The sequence below is a fragment of the Trichosurus vulpecula genome, chromosome 3 (genome assembly GCF_011100635.1).
Source record: "Trichosurus vulpecula isolate mTriVul1 chromosome 3, mTriVul1.pri, whole genome shotgun sequence".
NCBI classification, from domain to species: domain Eukaryota; kingdom Metazoa; phylum Chordata; class Mammalia; order Diprotodontia; family Phalangeridae; genus Trichosurus; species Trichosurus vulpecula.
This window is the reverse complement of record NC_050575.1, coordinates 379,868,814-379,885,446: the sequence shown is the minus strand read 5'-3', so window position 1 is coordinate 379,885,446 and position 16,633 is coordinate 379,868,814. Positions and strand designations below refer to the sequence as shown.

The 16,633-nt window shown below is 44.9% G+C and overlaps 1 protein-coding gene across 6 annotated transcripts in view; it reads right to left on the bottom strand.

Annotated features, from left to right (window-relative positions):
• CTCF (CCCTC-binding factor) overlaps positions 1 to 7,408 on the bottom strand; it is a 44,380-nt gene extending 36,972 nt beyond the window's left edge. For 3 of the 6 annotated variants that reach the window (XM_036749657.1, XM_036749656.1, XM_036749662.1), the window contains exon 1: positions 7,222 to 7,408. The gene's annotated coding sequence lies outside the window, so the exon portion shown is untranslated. Of the gene's footprint in view, positions 1 to 1,125; positions 1,147 to 3,550; positions 4,298 to 6,058; positions 6,124 to 7,221 lie in introns of those variants that run through there. The other 3 variants (XM_036749658.1, XM_036749659.1, XM_036749660.1) reach the window with 3 other exon arrangements.
• Positions 7,409 to 16,633: the final 9,225 nt, after the last annotated feature.

Sequence of the window (16,633 nt, the reverse complement as noted above, 5' to 3'; positions counted from 1 at the left end):
AGTCAGTCAATAAACATGTATTAAGCACCTACTGTGTGTCAGGCACTGTGTTAAGCACTAGGAATACAAAGAAGCAAAAAAGACAGTTCTAGTGCTGAAGGAGCACACAAGTGAAAGGGGGAGACTAGCAAATTTGTATAAACAGTGTATATACAAGAAAAATAGGATACAATTAAAAAGAGTAAAGATTATTAGAATTAAGAGGGGTTGGGAAAAGCTTCCTGAAAATGACTTGAAGGAAGGTAGGGAAGTCAATGGGTAGAGATAAGGAAGGAGAACATTCCAGGTAGGAGGGACAGCCAGAAGGCCAGCTTCACTGGACTGAAGAGTACCCAGTGGGAAGTAAGGTATAAGACAACAGGGAAGATGTGTGTTGGGTAGCGGTGGATTCCCTAAGTTATAAAGAGCTTTGAATGTGTAATAACAATTTAGATTGAAGCTCTTTCCCACCCATTAATAGGCCATGTGACCTTCTTACATCACAGGAAGCCTAAGTCACATGTGGCAGAAGGAGCTTGCTTAGAGGAAAAGGAAAAGTGTCACAGGAAATGCTCTGAGAGAGCAGTTAGAACTGAGGGAGAGAAAGAGCAGACGTGTGGAGGCTGTGCTGTGAGTGATTGTTGGTGGCAAGGCCCCAGCATGGGGCAGGAAGGTTATGGGATATCTTGGTTCCCTGCTGTGATGTGTTTTAGATTCTTTGCTGTTATTATAAAGTGGAATTACTGGTTCTGGAATTTGCTGCTCGGATGGGTTGGACTTACTGGTTTTGAGACCTGGTTCTCTGGTGTCTGAATAAGTGGTTTACTTTTTCTACCTTCTATATGGAGATATTTATATTTTGTGATACAGAACTGCATAGGCATATTCACAATTATCATCTATGTCGTAATCACTGCCTTACTAATACAGAATGCCAAATAGAGGAGTGTTTTTGATGAGATAATTGTAAGGCACTTAGCACAGCGCCAGGCACACAGTAAGTGCTATATGTTAGCTATTCTTCTTCTTATTATTATTATCATTATTATTATCCTGGAGGCAAGGAGCACAGGTAATGTGGTCAGACCTGCACCAGGAATGGAGGATAGGCTGAAGTGGGTAGAGACTTAAGGCAGGAAGACTCACCAGCAGGCTACTGCAATAATCCAGGTGTAAGGTGAAAAGGGTCTGTAGCAGGGTCGGGGGCAGTGTCAGAGGAGATAAGGGGGTATATGGAGACACACTGCAAAACTGAAATTAACAGCTCTTAGCAACAGCTTGGATATGAGGGGTGGGTGGGGTGGGGTTGAGCGATGGTGAGCAGTCCAGCATGTGGACCTGAGGTTATGGGCCTGAGATACTGGGAAGATGGCATTGCCCTTAATGAAATCCAACAAAAATGGATTAATGTGCAATTTTTCTTGCCACCTCCCTCAATATTTGTCATTTTCCTTTTTTGTAATCTCTGCCAAACTGATGGGTGTGAGACAGAACCTCAATGCTGATTAATTTGTACTTCTCTAATTACTGATTTACAGAATTTTAAAAATATGGTTTATAGCTTGGATTTCTTCCTGTAAGAACCACCTATTTATACTTTTGACTGTTTATCAATTGGGGAATGGCTCTTATTCTTATAAGTTTGAAATGATTCTTTATGGCTCATAGAATTAAGACCTTTACTGAAAAAACTTGATGGAAAGTTTCTCTTCAAATTTCAGCTGCATTGATACTGTTTGTACAAAAGCTTTTACAAATTTTATTTAACAAAATTTCCATTTTTTCTTCTATGATTCCCTCTAATCCTTTGTCCAGTCATGAACTCTTCACCTGTTCACAGATCTGAAAGGAATTTCTCAGCTCCTATTCACATTTTCTTCCTTGTTCCTCTCGTGTTTATGTTACCTTCTATATTTATCCATGTGGCGCTTATCTTAGTATATGATATGAGGTACTGGTCTAACTTTAATGTCATTCTTTAATCTGTCTGTTCCTCTATTTAATAATAGTTGCTGCCAAAAACTCCTTCAAGAGGATACTGGGGTTAAAAAAATGTTGCAACAGAAGGTATAATGCAAAGCATATGAAGCAAGAAAGGGATACAAGATTGAAGCAAACCTCATTATTATTTCCAACACCAAAACTGTACCAATGACTAGTTGTCAGTTTGTCTATCTTTACAAAATGAAATGGGAGTGCTGCGGAGTTTAAGTACATATAAGTCAAGAAGGAAATGTTGCAAAGAAAAGTTTGTGATCTTAGTATGGCAGCAGAGAACAACATTCAGCACCTTCTGCACCTGGACTGAGCTTTGAGTAGAGCACTTTTTATTTGATACTGTTCTCTCCTAGTCTTCCCACTATCTATCTGACTGCTCAATCTCCTTTGCTAATTCTTCATCCTTGTCTCACACACTAACTGTGGGTGTCTCCCTAGGTACTGTCCTGGGAATCTTTCTCTCTATACTAGTTTACTTGGGTTCAATTATCATCTTTATGCAAACAGACCCAGATGTATATGCAGCTCCAGTGTCTCTGCTGAACTGCAGTCATGCATATATACAACTGTGACTTGAAATCCTCAAACTCAAGATATCCACAACAGAACTCATTATCTTTTCTTGGAAACCCTCCCCTCTTCCTAACTTTCCTATTCCTATAAAAAGGCACCCCCAACTCCCCCAATTTCACAGTCATCCACCCTCAGTATTGCTCACCTCTTAATCTATTGTCAGGTCTTGTTTCTATTTTCACACCTCACATAGTTCAGGCCCTTGTCATCTCTTACTTGGATCCTTGCAAAAGTCTCCTGGCTCATCTCTCCCCACTCTACATCATCCTCCATTTAGTGGACATGGTAATTTTTATAAAGTATTGGTCTGACCATCTCATTCCCTGCTTAATGAGCTCTAGCTTGTTCCTATTACTTCTAGCATCAAATATAAAGCCCTGTTCAGCACTTAGAGCTTTTCACAAACTCTTGCAACCAACTCTTGTCTGTATGCAGGCCTACTTGCACTTCCTCTGACAAGGCAACTTTTCTCCTGCCTTTGTCTACTGGTGATCCCCCAGGCCTGGAATGCTTCCCTTGTCCCCCACTTCTGCCTCTTGGTTTCCCTGGCTTTCTTCAAAACACAATACCAAGTATCCCCATAAGTAGGAGGCCCTTCTTGTGCCCTGCTAGTGCCTTCCCCATTCTGGTTACCTTCTGGATTATAAGTCTCATTTCAGATGTAATGAGTTATCTACATGTCGTCTAACACACTAGAACAAATGCTTCTTGAGGATCTGTTTTTGTTTTCCTTTGAACCTCTAGAAGTTAATACAGTGCGTGGCACATAGCAAATGCTTAATACGTGCTTGCTGACTAACTGAATTGAGGTGCATTTTCTTCAAAAATTTCTAGCTCTATATAAAATTTTCATTTTCTGCTAATTAAAAACTGGATAGCACTACAATATGTTGCTAGGTCAACTTAAAAAAAGATATCAAAAAGGAGAAAATGAAAATAACCCCCCTCCTCTCAAAAACCCAGGCCCATGTATGAGAGAGCCTAGAGAACATGATCTTACCTTAGGTAGGTGGTCCACAGGGGTGCTGGGCCTGGAGTTAAGAAGACCCGATTCAAATACAGACACACTAGCTAACCTTGGACAAATCATTTAATCTCTGTCTGCCTCTGTTTCCTAAACTGTAGGATGAAGATAATAACATGTCTACATGGCAGGTTTACTGGGAGATTCAAATGGTATGATATTTGTTAAGTGTTTGGCACAGTGCCTGGCACATATTTAAGTACCATATAAATGCTTATTCCCTTCCCCTAAATGGCCAGCACTGACATATTAAAATTAAGGCCAGAGATTTACACCAAGACAAGGAGTCTCTTCTCATACCACTATCAAGGGCAGGGAAAAGTGGGCTGTATAGAAATTTAAAAAATAAGAATTAACAAGTTGATAAGTGCTTTGAATTTACAACTTGTTCACCCAGAACCTTTATAACTAATGCATTTCATTATAATAGACAGTATTGTTGATATGTTGGTCATTCTTGCCCTTTGAGGCCATTACAAGCTTTCTGAAGGCAGAGATGACATCTTATCTAAACTTAGTATCTCCTAATATAATACTCTACACCCCCTTATATGTCTGTCCCTTGGTATCAGAGCAAGTATCATTTTCATTCTAATGATGGAAAGAAAGGTGAAGAGAGGAGAGAAAGGTGAAGAGATCTATTCAACATTGAAGAGCTAGTAAACAGAAGCATGTGGAACACAGACTGAAGTCTTTTAACTCCAACCCAGCATGGGTTTTTTTGTGTGTTTTTGCACTGTTGAACTCATCAGGTCTTTAAATTATGAACAGAGAATATAAAACTTAAGATATTTTAAAACATAGCTATATGCTTTAATTTCATACTATATACCTAGTTAAAAGACAGCGGATGACAGAAAAGGGGAGGAGAGGTTAAGTAAACACTAATAGAATGAAAAATACACACACACAGTAGATGGAAGGACTGAGTTTAACTAGAAGAAAACTGAAGCTATCACTTCAGCAATGCCTCCTGAAATCTCATTTAGTAGATGAAATGTGAACTATTAACTGCTCATTATTCATTCAGAAACTCTTCACTGAGGGGGACACAGCAGCTTAAGTGAGAAATTCTCTGGAAGAGTGACAAAAGCAATTCATTACCTTGAAGAATGGATGAAATCAAACTGAGAATCAGGGAGAGATTCTTACACTTCTGATGCAAGATATAAGAATGCTGGGAAAAGGGCCAAGGGAAAAGTGGAGGATGAAATCCTCCACTTTGTATTTGCCATAGCAGAATTTCCATTAAATAGAATGAAAAGGGAGAGTAAAAGAACCCTGCATTCCCTTCGAGATAAGTAGTAGTTCTGGGAAACACAGAATCAATCTAAATTCTTTCAAGCTAATTTAGAGATCAAAAGTAGTTAAAATTTAAGGTGACAGTATAGTGAACACTGTAAATCATTATTTGCTACAAAATTGTGGTTGGCCACAACCATCACCTTGCAAAGTAAAATTATTCTATAAAATGATTAAGTATGGGAACAGAAAAATCATTGGAGATATAGTTACTAGCCTCTCATAGACTGACTCGTTGGCTATGTAACCTAGGAGAAGTTGCCTAACCTCTTTCTATGAAGCTTAATTTCCTGATTGTACGAAAGGACGCTACACCACCAATCTCATAGGATTGTTGTAAGGAAAGGACCATAAACCTACAACTGTCACTTTAGTTACTTTATTTCTCTTACTCTCTTCTTTCCCTACGACCAACTTAACTGCCTGACTGTACAAGTGCTTATAAATTAAATACACACGCTTAAAAATCGCATATGAAATTATTTTTAAATCCACTTTAAGTTGGAAGAATAGGAATTTTTCTAGTTAGTCATAATTAACTAAGTTATAAGTACTTTATAAAACTAAGTTCTTTAGTTAATAAAACTGCCAAAAGATGTTTTTATCTTTAAGATGAGTTAATTTGAGTTAACTGATCTAGGTTCCAAACACACATATATCACTATTTACTGTTCTGCTTAGTCTTCACTTCCTCTGAAGTTGAAGGAAAAGAAAATGAAAAAATGCAAATCTTTCTAAAGATAATGTTCCTCTCAGGTAATGAAAAAAGCAGCAGAAAAAATAAGTTTACATGGGAGAGAAAAGGGTGAAGATCTGAGTTTGAATTTCACCTGTGACATCTAACTACGTGTGATCTCTAAGGAATGGAGGCTCAGAGAATTACTTGTACCGTGGGCATGATACTGGCATTACTTCAGAAAACTGTCAGTTAAGCTCATTATACATTTGAGTTATTATTACTAGAATGGTGCTAGTAATTTAGGGCTGAGCGATCCAATTTTCGTCATCAAGATCAAATATTTAAAAATATACATAGGAATAAACACACACACACACGCTAAAAGTCTAGATGCCATGGAAAGGAAAGCAGTTAAAATGTCTTATGCCACCAAGTGCTTCTAATTCCTTTCACATTCTGAAGAACTCAAAGTTCCAACCCCTTCCAAATATATGCCAATATACCCCAAAGAGTGAAACTCGGCTACAAGAATTCTTGAAAGAAGCAACAAAACGCCCGGAGGATGCTTCGCCGGTGACAATATGTTGTCAACAGCAAGCACATCAAACACGGAATAACAGGTTTTTGTGCAGAATAACTCCTTATACAAGAGGACTCTCACTGGGCTACTTCCTGGAAATAAGTAAGTAAAGAAGTTCAAGGAAACGGCCACCAGCGAGCCTGGGTCTGGCAGGTCCGACTCTCGGCCGCCTGCTCAGGGGCGGGGGCTCTGTCCCGACTTCCCGAGCCGAGCAGAGGGGTAGAGCCCTGGGGGGCTGGGGGAGGGGGCACAGGGGACGGACAGACGTGTCATTGGTGTAGGGCGCCGCTCCGGCCGGGGCTCGTCGCGGGCCCGGGGCCAGGCGGCCGCACATGGCGCGGGGGCCGCGCGTGTGCGGGGCGTGAGTGCGAGTGTGTGCGTGTGGGCGCCTGTGCTCAGCCAGAGTGCAGAGGGAGCTCTCTCCAGCTCGCGGGGTCTCTCTTCTTGCAGCAGCAGCGCCGCCTCTGCCACTCTGGACCACACAGAGACGTCGGCGGGCGGCGAGGCGGCGGCGGTGGCTGCGGCTGCGGAGACGCGGCCGCCCCAGGCCCCCGGGGGCTGCCCGCCCGCCGGGGCTCCGGAGCCCCGCGCTGCCCCGAGCGAGCGGCGAGCAACGGAGCGGCCGGCGGCGCGGAGGCGGCCGGGCTGCGGGGAGAACAGCCTGGGACGGCGGCGGCTACGGCGGGGCCCGGGCGCCCAGGAGGTTCCGGGGACGCGGGGGCGGCGGGGCCGGGGGAAGGAGGGAGCGAGACAAGGCCCGGGGCGCGCGCGGGCGGGGAGAGCGGCCGGGCGGCCGAGCGGGCCGAGACAAAGGAAGGAAAATGGAGTCGGGGCCTTCGGGACTCGGCCCCACCCGGCCCCGGCCCTCGGGCCCCGCCGCGGCGGGCGATGGCGGCGGCGGCGGTGATGGCGGCAGGGAAATGGCGGCGGCCGGCGCCGCAGCAGGGACGATAGAGGGAGACAAACACCCCCCGGCGGCGGCGGCTGGTGCCGGGGCTGCAGCCAGCGCCAACCGGAGCGGCCCCATCGTGACACCTAGAGGCGGCCCGCGAAACCTCCCTGCAAACCCCGCGTTTCCCCCCTTACCTCCGCGCCGCGCCGCGCCACACCCCCCCGCGGCGCCCGCTCCTTCGCCTGCCCGGCCCGCTCCGGCCGTCCCGGCCGCCGTCCGGCCCGCTCCGGCCTCCCAGCCGCCAGCCGCCGCCGCCGCCGCTCGGAAACAGGCAGCTCCGCGCACGGTTTAATCGCTCCACAGCCTCGGACACAAAATGGCGGCGGCACGGCGCAGTGCGCCTGCGTCGGGGCTGCCGGTACTGCTGGAGCTGATAAGGGAAGCAGGGAGGGGTGGGGGGGGGGGAGAAGAGAGAAGAGCAGGCCGCTCGGCGGAGGGAGAAGGAGGGAGGGTGACGGGCAGGGGAAGGGAGGAGGGGGGAGTAAAGGTGAGAAGAGGGAGGAGTGGCGCGGGGTATCATGGGAGGCGGCCTTAGGGCGCCAAGTTTCAAATGCCGGCGCGATGGCGTCACGGGGCACGCCGCGCGTCACGCGCCCGCCGGGCTCTGGGCCTCAGACCCCGGCGTGGTGCGCGGGTTTCCGCGAGCGTAGAGTCATCCGGGTCATCGCGTCTCGGCCTCCTATGGCTCTTTTCCCCGCCCGACGGCTGGGCGGGGCGGAGCGGGAACGCAGGCCGGGGGCTTTAGGCTCCTAGTCCCCCGGGGCCGGGCCGCGCGAGAGGGAGCGGCGCGTCTGACCCTGCCGGCGGCCCCAACTTCCCCTTCCCTGGAACCCCGGCCTGAGCCATTGAGAGAGCCCCCATCCCACCCAGCGACCCGGCTATCCCCGGGTCGTTCCAAAACCCCCTCCCCCACCCCCGCTCAGCAGGTGAGTAACCGCACCCCGTGCGGAGTGAAGGCTCACCTCCCCCCAACCCCTGTCCCGGGGAAACGCGGGCCCGACAGTGTTACCCACCCCCTGCTCTGTCAGCTCCAGGGGCTCCTTCCTGCACCCAGGGTCAGCTGGCCCCTCCCTGGCTTTCTGGTGGTCTTAGGCTCCCCTTCACCCGCAGCCCTGACTGCTGTCCCTCCACCTCCCAGCTCCATGCCTCTGTACACAGGTGCCGAACCTGCAGCCTCTTCTAGGCTCTCGGGGGCGGCCTTGTGACTAAGTCCAGGTTTGACGGAACAAATCCTTTTACGAAGGAAATTTGTTCTGTGAAGTTTGGGTTCAGGCAAAAGGCCGCACTGGAGGACCTAGAGGGCCTCGGGGCTACCGGTTCCCACCCTCCCACTGGTCGCATTCTGGTCCCTCGGGTCACTCCTCACCTCCCCGGCTGCCTCCGAGACTCAGCCCAGATCCCACCCTCGAAGAGAGGCCTTTCCCTGTCCCTCCCTCCGTCCAACCCCCCCAACTAATGACTCTTTTTCTGCGATGGTTTTCATTTTATGTTGTATATGTCCTAGAAGTGCGAATTTCTTATATTGACTTTTCCCTGTAGGAATGTGAGCTCCTTGAGGGCAGGGACCCTGTTCTTAGCCCAGTCCTGTGCACTTAGTAAGCAACTGGCTGACTGACCAAAACTCCGGGCAGAAAAAAAACTCGTGCTCTTGCTCTCTCTCTCTCTCTCTCTCTCTTTGTTTCTTTCTCTCTCTTCTTGATCTTTCTCTAGCTCGCTGTTTCTCATCTCAGGTCTCTCCTCACTTCATTCCACAAACATATTCCAAGCACTTTGTGCAGGAAGATAGAAAGTTCAGAGAAGATAAGGTACCTGGCCTCAAGGTATTTGCAGACAAGTAGACAGAGGAGACACCCAAGAACGGTGGCTATCACTGTTCTTAAGTATACATTTGTTAAGCACCAGCTAGGCCTTGTGCAAAGTGCTGGGGGGGGATACAGATGCAAAGGAACAGTCTCAGCCTTCAAGGAGCTTACGTTTTGAGGAAGAGAACAGACCAAAGGATGGTCGGGGGAGGGCAGTCAAAGGTACTGATGTGGGGACAGGATGGGAGAAATCCAAGAAGTCCCTGAATAGTTCAGCCCCCTAAGATAAGATATTCTGAGCTGGGCTCCCTCCTTAAATGGAGGTTTTAGAGTTCTCTCTTTTTAGAACTCTGTTTTAGAGTTCTCTCCCTTCCAATCAGAGGGGCAGGATGGTGATGAGGTGAGTCCGAAGGCTATTGAGATCTTGAAGAATGATGAGATTTTTCCCAATAATGAACTTCTTGGAGCATAGTACAGAAGACCCAGCTAGGTGAGAAAAATGACATTTGAATAGGCATTTAAAGGACTGGAGCTATCAGTGGGAATGCAGCTAATGAATAGAGAGGGCGGATGGTCCAGGCAAAGCCAAGTTGACAGGAAAGCACAATGAAGTTCAAGCAGCCCCTAAAATATATCAGAAGGAAAGAGGATTGGGGCTTCACTTGAGAATGTACACCTTGGTGGGTGACGGTTCAGAAAGGCCAGACTGCGGGCTTGCCTTTTACGTAATTCCTCCTGAAATGATTACATCAGTGCAATATCTCATCACTGTTAGTATTTCCTCTACCCTTTTTGACTGAAGCTCTTTTGTACATACCCTATCCTGTGTGACCTTGGACCAGGACTTCACATACATTCTCTTTTGAGAATCATCTAACACATTGGAGGATTTTCTCTGTCTCTTTTCATATTTTGAAAGTATCTGGGCAGGTAGGGGTCTCAGTGGATATAGCACTGGCGCAGGAGTCCAGACGACCTGAGTTCTGATCTTGTTTCAGACACTTATTAGTTCTGTGACCATGGGCAAGTCACTTAAATCTGATTGCCTCCAAAAAAAAAAAAAAAAGAAAGTTTAGCACTTGAGTCATCACTGTTACTCCATGGCTGGCTCACCTTTTCTCCCTGACTGTGTTTTTCATGTAAGTCACATTTTAGAGTATTACCCAAAATGACTTTCTGTCTCTCACAGCAGCACATATGTATGCATTGGATACTTTTATGAATATTTCCTGTCTCTCCTTTAATTGAAAGTTGAGTGCAGAGTTCGTGTAGGCCCCTTGGGCCTAGTAGGGGATGCACCTGCACACTGTGGGCTCCAAACAGGCTGTAAATAACAACTGACTTATAACTGACTAAAAGTCACTGCATCTAGAGATGCCACAGTTAAGGCCTATTTTGTTCCTTTTAGCAGGATATGGGTAGAGTCCTCCTCACTATTGTAAGCTGCTACCACTGGTTGGACTTAAGTACTTACTAGATGGAGCTCACTCAGTTAAATTTAATTCATCAAATGTTTATTAGGAGCTTACTGTATTCAAAACAATACTGTGTGCAAATTGCTAGTTTTAAAGAAGTACAGTCATAGGACTAATGAGGGGGGACCATTCCACATTTCCATTAATTCCCTTATAGGGCCCAGCCATAGTCATCAAAAAATGCTTCTACAAAGGGACTGGCAAAAACATGCAGGGGACTTGTGACACAGCTTTCAAAATACTCATTATCTTTTGTGCAGATGTGAAATTCTTGTCAAAAGATTTAGAAGTTGCAAATGGACCTTAGAGATCTAATTCAATTCTGTCATTCCACAAATGAGCAAACAGGCCCAGGGAAATGAAGGGACTTGCTGAAAGTCTTATAGCTAGTAAGCAGCAGAGTGGAATTATACCCAGGATCTCTTGAATCCAAATCTGGTATTTTTCCCAACAGAAGGACACATTACCAGACAAGAAACAAGTCAGCCCTGAGTCATTCGGTCTTTGTTTTTCCTCAACCTGATAAGCCAAGCTACCTGTCATTTCCAAAAATTGCCTTCAAACCAATTCAAACCCAAATTAATTCACTTCCAAGACTTCTTTTCCTTCAAATTGCATTTTGTCTCTTGAATTTCTCTTTGCAGGTAAACCACAGGGAAACTTTGTAAAGTTGTTTTGAGTGGGCAGAAAAATGGCAATTGAGCAACCATATAGTTGGGGAGAAAATGCTTAAAACTGCTTATAGGATAAAAAGTTCTGGCCTTTGTCCAGAACTTATCCAGAAGCCGTCAAAATGCTGAATGTTATCAGGGAGAGCCCCTTTGACCAAATGCCTGGAATACCTTAGGTCCCTGTGGAGAAAGAACTAGGACAAGATTGGAGAAGACAAACTAAAAAAATTCGAATGCTTTGGTATGGAAAGAAGACATTTGAAAGAAAAACTTACAAACTGAATCTTGGTCTTGCTTAGAATTGGTTTTTAGGGAGCAGTTCCATTCTTCCTTAAGCACCCTCTAATATAGATTTGATTCTTTTTCCTTTACCACAATGAGGCTCATTTCCACCCAAAACAACCTTACAGATCTCATTGAATTCACTTACCTGTAAAAGTGGAATAGGGTTTTAAATTCTGGGATATTCTGAATTACAATCTGGGGGCTCCCTTGAAGCCTGAGGAAGTAGTTAGGTGATCTGTATATAAAAGGAAACATTTACATTGTAAGTAATTACATTGTAGTTACAAAACCTGTTGTTGGTGATACCAGCTGGAAATATAAATTACACAGTTTTGGGCCTGTTTTGTGGTTTCATTAGCTTTGATCTACCACTGATTTGTACCTTAGAGATCAAGAAGGTGGGCTGCAGCAGGTCAGGTGACTTGCCCCTGTTATGTTTCAGAAGCGCAGCTACTAACTCCAAGACTGGCTTATCCCTTAGACCCATACTGGGGCTGGGGTAAAGAGATTAAGGTAATTCATGAATAAGAGATGCCTAATGAATTACTAAGAGAAGGTTGAAACTTAAAGTTACTGGTCCCAAAACCCTTAAGGTGGATATTAAGAAAAGGAACTCTTAAACCCCTCCCTCTTTCTGCTTTCGGAAGCAGTACCAGTATGCATAAACCACAAGTCTTTACCATTTGTATTTTGTATCTTTTGACCATAGCTAAATGTCAGTAGCTACTTTGTGTCTTCTGACAAACATGGGAGGGAGGAATTCTTCTATTTTAGATCCTAGAAATGTTTCCTTTGTGATGAATAAAAAAAAGATTTTTACTGAATCTTTTCCTGGTGAGCAAAGTGGGCCCAGCCATTGCTGCATCTTTGCTTTAATCTCCCTTTCTCCATTTCCTTTGAATATGAGGAAGAACTTAACGAGGCGTGAAGCAACTGCTTGCAGAGCCCAATAGGAGAAACTGTGATAGTGTGGACAGAGTACTAGACTTGGGTTCAAATCTTACCTTAGATACTTACTAGCTGTGTGGCCTTGGGCAGGTACCTTAATCTTTTTCACCCTTGTTTCCTCTTTGCCAATCATTTGCCTCCCACAGGGTAGGCAAGCTGCCCAGCTAAAGCAGCAAGGTGCCCTGAGGAAAGACAGAAGGCAGAATGTTCTAGGTAAGTGAAGTTGCTACTGCATGACCACCATCTCTCCTCAGGAGACAGCCCAGAACCCTGAGTCAAAAAACCTTGGGAATAGCTCAGTGCCCTCAGCCATCAACCCCAGGAAGCCACTCTTGTGGTGAGGATTTGCAGAGGCTGTAGCCACAGCTCCAGAAGACCCAGAAAAGAAAGTTCTTGCTACCAAAGCCCTTGGCTCTGTCAAATCATTCAGCATCAGAAATAGATGCCATTTTATCAGTGGAAATGACATCAAAGAAGAGGCTTTAATATCTGGTTTGCTACTTTACCCTAAGTGCCATGGGACTCCATCTGATTTAGACTTGAAACCTCCCATATGTTGTAATAATAATAATAATAGCTAACAATAATTTATGTGGGCAGCTAGGTGGTGCAGTACCAGGCCTGGAGTTAGGAAATCCTGAGTTCAAATCTAGCCTTAGACACTGGCTAGCTGTATGGGCAAGTCACTTCACCCTGTTTGCCTCAGTTTGCTCATCTATAAAATGAGCCTGAGAAGGAAATGGCAAACCACTCCAGTGGCTTTGCCAAGAAAACCCCAAATGGAGTCATGAAAAGTTGGACACAAAACAAAACATTTGTGTAGTGCTGGCCTATTATGTGTCAAGCATGCGCGAAGTGCTTTACAAATATTTAATCCTCACGACAACTTTGGGAGGGAGGTGCTACTGGTATCCCCATTTTGTGGTTGAGGAAGGTGAGGCAAATAGGTTGCCTCTTTGCCAAGGTTGCCCAAGGTCACCCAATTTGAATTGGGTCTTGACTTCAGGGCCAGCACTCCAGCCATTTAGTTCCTCCCATTAGAACATGAGCTCCTTGAGAGCAGGGACTGCCTCGTCTTTTTGTTTGTCTCCAGATTTGTACATAGAGAGTGATTCAAACATTTCTTTGTAAGGTGAAGAGGATAGGCTTGATAACCTCTAAGGGCCCTTCCTACTTTATAGCTATGATCCTGTGAGTTCAGTAAGTGCTCTGGTCCTCACAGATCCTGCTTTGATATCTCATTGAGGCATGAAGATGACCTTGGATCCTCAGAATGTCTGTAGTTGATTGTAAACTCTGGCAAGTCCTCGTGAGCTGAAATGATCGTTGAGGCCTTGGACTGTTTTGAAGAATAACCTAGTTCAGTTGAGAGAGGCTCGTTATTGAATGAAGGTTGACCCCTAGGTGATTACTATTTTTTAACCACAGCCTCTGATGAAAACAGTCTACCAAAGTATTGCATTGTAGTGGTGTTAGGGGGTGTGGCATGGTGTGGTCATCAATCAGCAAGCTTAGTAAAGCTTTTCTATGTGCCAGGTACTGTACTAAGGACCAGCAACAGAGATAGGTGAAGTAGTTCCTGCAGCTAAAAAGCTTGTATTCTATCATAGGAGAGAGCTGCCTGTTGGAAATATTGAGGAAACCAAGACCCAATAATCTAAGCCCTGTACATCGTTTAGAAAACTCCTAGCAACAGCTGCCAAATTCAGTCTTCTTTTTTTTTTTCCAGAACATTTTGAAGGCCCTGTTGGGACCACTGATATTCTCTGCTTAATTCCCTCTTTCCTCTGCTCAGGCTAAAATAACTTCCCCCCTTAATTTGTTTGATCCTTACAACATCCCTGTAAGGTGGGCAGAACACATCATTCCCATTTTATAAGGGAGTAAACTGAGAATACTGGTCTTTAATATTGACTGTCTAAACTTTATGGAGGGGGGGGAAGTGCTCTGTATACAGCAGGCACTTGATAAATGTTGGATAAAAAACCTAAGACCACACTGCTACTTAGTGGCAAAGTCTAGCTTAGGACTGCAAGTATATACTGCAATGAGTGTTAGGAGAGTCCTGGGTTCATATGTCATAATTGTCACTCAGTACTGGGTGAACACAGACAAGTCATGCAGTGCTCTGAGCCTTGCTTCACTTTCCTCAGGTAAAAAATAAAGATGATAATACCTATGGTACTTACCATTTGAGCCTCACAACCACTTTACAAGGTATCATTCCTCATTTCTCACCACACAACTTTGGGTCTTCTCAGACCTTTCCTCAATTCCTCAGGAAGCTCATCATTGGGAAAACATCATCCTGCAAGATCCCATCAGCATTGGGGCTCCACCTCATCCCCACTCTCTGATTAGAGTAGAGCCATGAACTCCAAAACCTCCATTTAAGGAGGGAACTCAGCTCAGAACATCTTTCTAAGGGGGCTTGAACTACTCTGAGATGTCTCTAAATTCACTACCCTGTCTGCCTCTCCCTCCTTTTTAGTTTCTTTTTGTTGTTGTCTCCCATTAGCTCGAAAGCTCTGTAGAGCAGGGACTATTTTCTTCATTTGTAACCCCAGCACTTAGCAAGTGCTTGCATATGATAGGCATTTCATGAATGTTGGTTGACTTTACACTGCCAGTCTTGGAGACTGGAGCTAGAATGTTGTGTGCCAGGGGTAAGCATTCAGATTTGGCTAGAGTGTAGAGTACATGAGGAGGAGGAATATGTCATCAATCATCTTATATGCTGGAACTTAATATGATGGGTTTTAAGTGCCAAACAGAGGAGTTTCTATTTTAATATAAAGGCAGTAGGGAGCCATGGAAACTTCTTGAGCAGATAATGATGTGGTCTGATCTGAACTTTTTAGGTAGCTGTATGAAGAAAGGTGGATTGGACCAGTTACTAGGCTATCATAGGAATTTGGGTGAGGGCCTGAACTAGAGCGGTTATGGTTTGTGTAGAGAAGGGGTGGGGGTGAGAGATCTCTAATCAACATCTATCATGTACATGTCTCTATTAATACTACCACCATTATGGTATAGCCCTCATCCCTTCTTTGGACCATTGCAAATAGTTTGATAACTTGTCCCTCGTTCAAGTCTCTTCCCACTCCGTCCTATGCTTCACTCAAAGTCAAAGTGATTTTCCTAAGGCTTAGGTCTGATCATGTTATCTCATCTACTCAGTAAGCTCTAGTGACTTTCAGTTACCTCCAGGACCAAATGTAAAATCTCTGGTATTTAAAACCCTTTACAACCTAGACTCTTTCAAACTTTTCAATCTTTTTGTACTGGCTTCCCTCTATGAATTCTATGACATCTATCTTCTCCCAATTGCTTTTCCTCACACATAACTTGCCTGGAAGGCTTTCCTTTCTCATCTCCCAATTCTTAACTTTTCTGGTTTCCTTCAAGACCTAGCTCAAATCTCACCTGCACTTTTCCCAGTTCTCCCTCAGCCTTTCCTCTGGTATTACATTCTGCTTATACTGTTTGTGTTGCCTCCTCAGCATGTGAGCTCCTTGAGGGCAGGGACAGTGTTTTTGCTTTTCTTAGTGTCCCCAGAACTTAGCATAGTGTCTGGCACATCGTAGATACTTAATACATGTTGTGTTGACTGACCAAAGAGATGTGATTGACAAAAATTAGGCAACTGATTGTGTTTGGGAGGTGAGAGAAAGTGAAGAGTTGAGTATACCTCCCTCCCAAGTTGTAGACCTACGTGACTAGCAGAATGGTGGTATCCCCATTAGAAGTGGAGAAGTTAGGAAGAGGGTTGGTTTGGGGGGAAAGATAATGAATTCTATCTTGGACATAGTGATTTTGGTAAATCTCTGGGGAATCCAGGTGGAGGTATCAGAAAAGAAAAAACAGGCATTTACTGAGCACCTGCTATGTGTTAGGGCTGTGCCAAATGCTTTATAAGTATCTCATTCAATCTTCACAACAACCCAAGGAGGTGCTGTTGCTATCTCTATTTTCCAGGTAAAGAAATTGAGGTTGATGGCGGTTAAGTAACTTGCCCAGCATCACACAACTAGTAAGTGAAAGGACTGAATTCAGGTCTTCCTGACTTCAGAGATGCAGGACTTGATTTCAGCAGAGAGATGGGACTGGTTTGTAGATTTAGAGGTTATTGGAGACAAATGTTGAATCCATGGCAGCTACTGAGATCACATATAAAGAGAGGAGAGGATGGTGAATCTAGTAAAGGAGACTGATGAGGCTCATACTGACAGAAACGTGAAGTAATTCCACAAAAACCCAAATGAGAGAGAGTATTTTGAAGATGGGAGTGGTTAACAATATCAAGTGCTGCACAGAGGTTGAGAATGATAAGGATTGAGAAAAGGCTGTTGAATTTGTCAATAA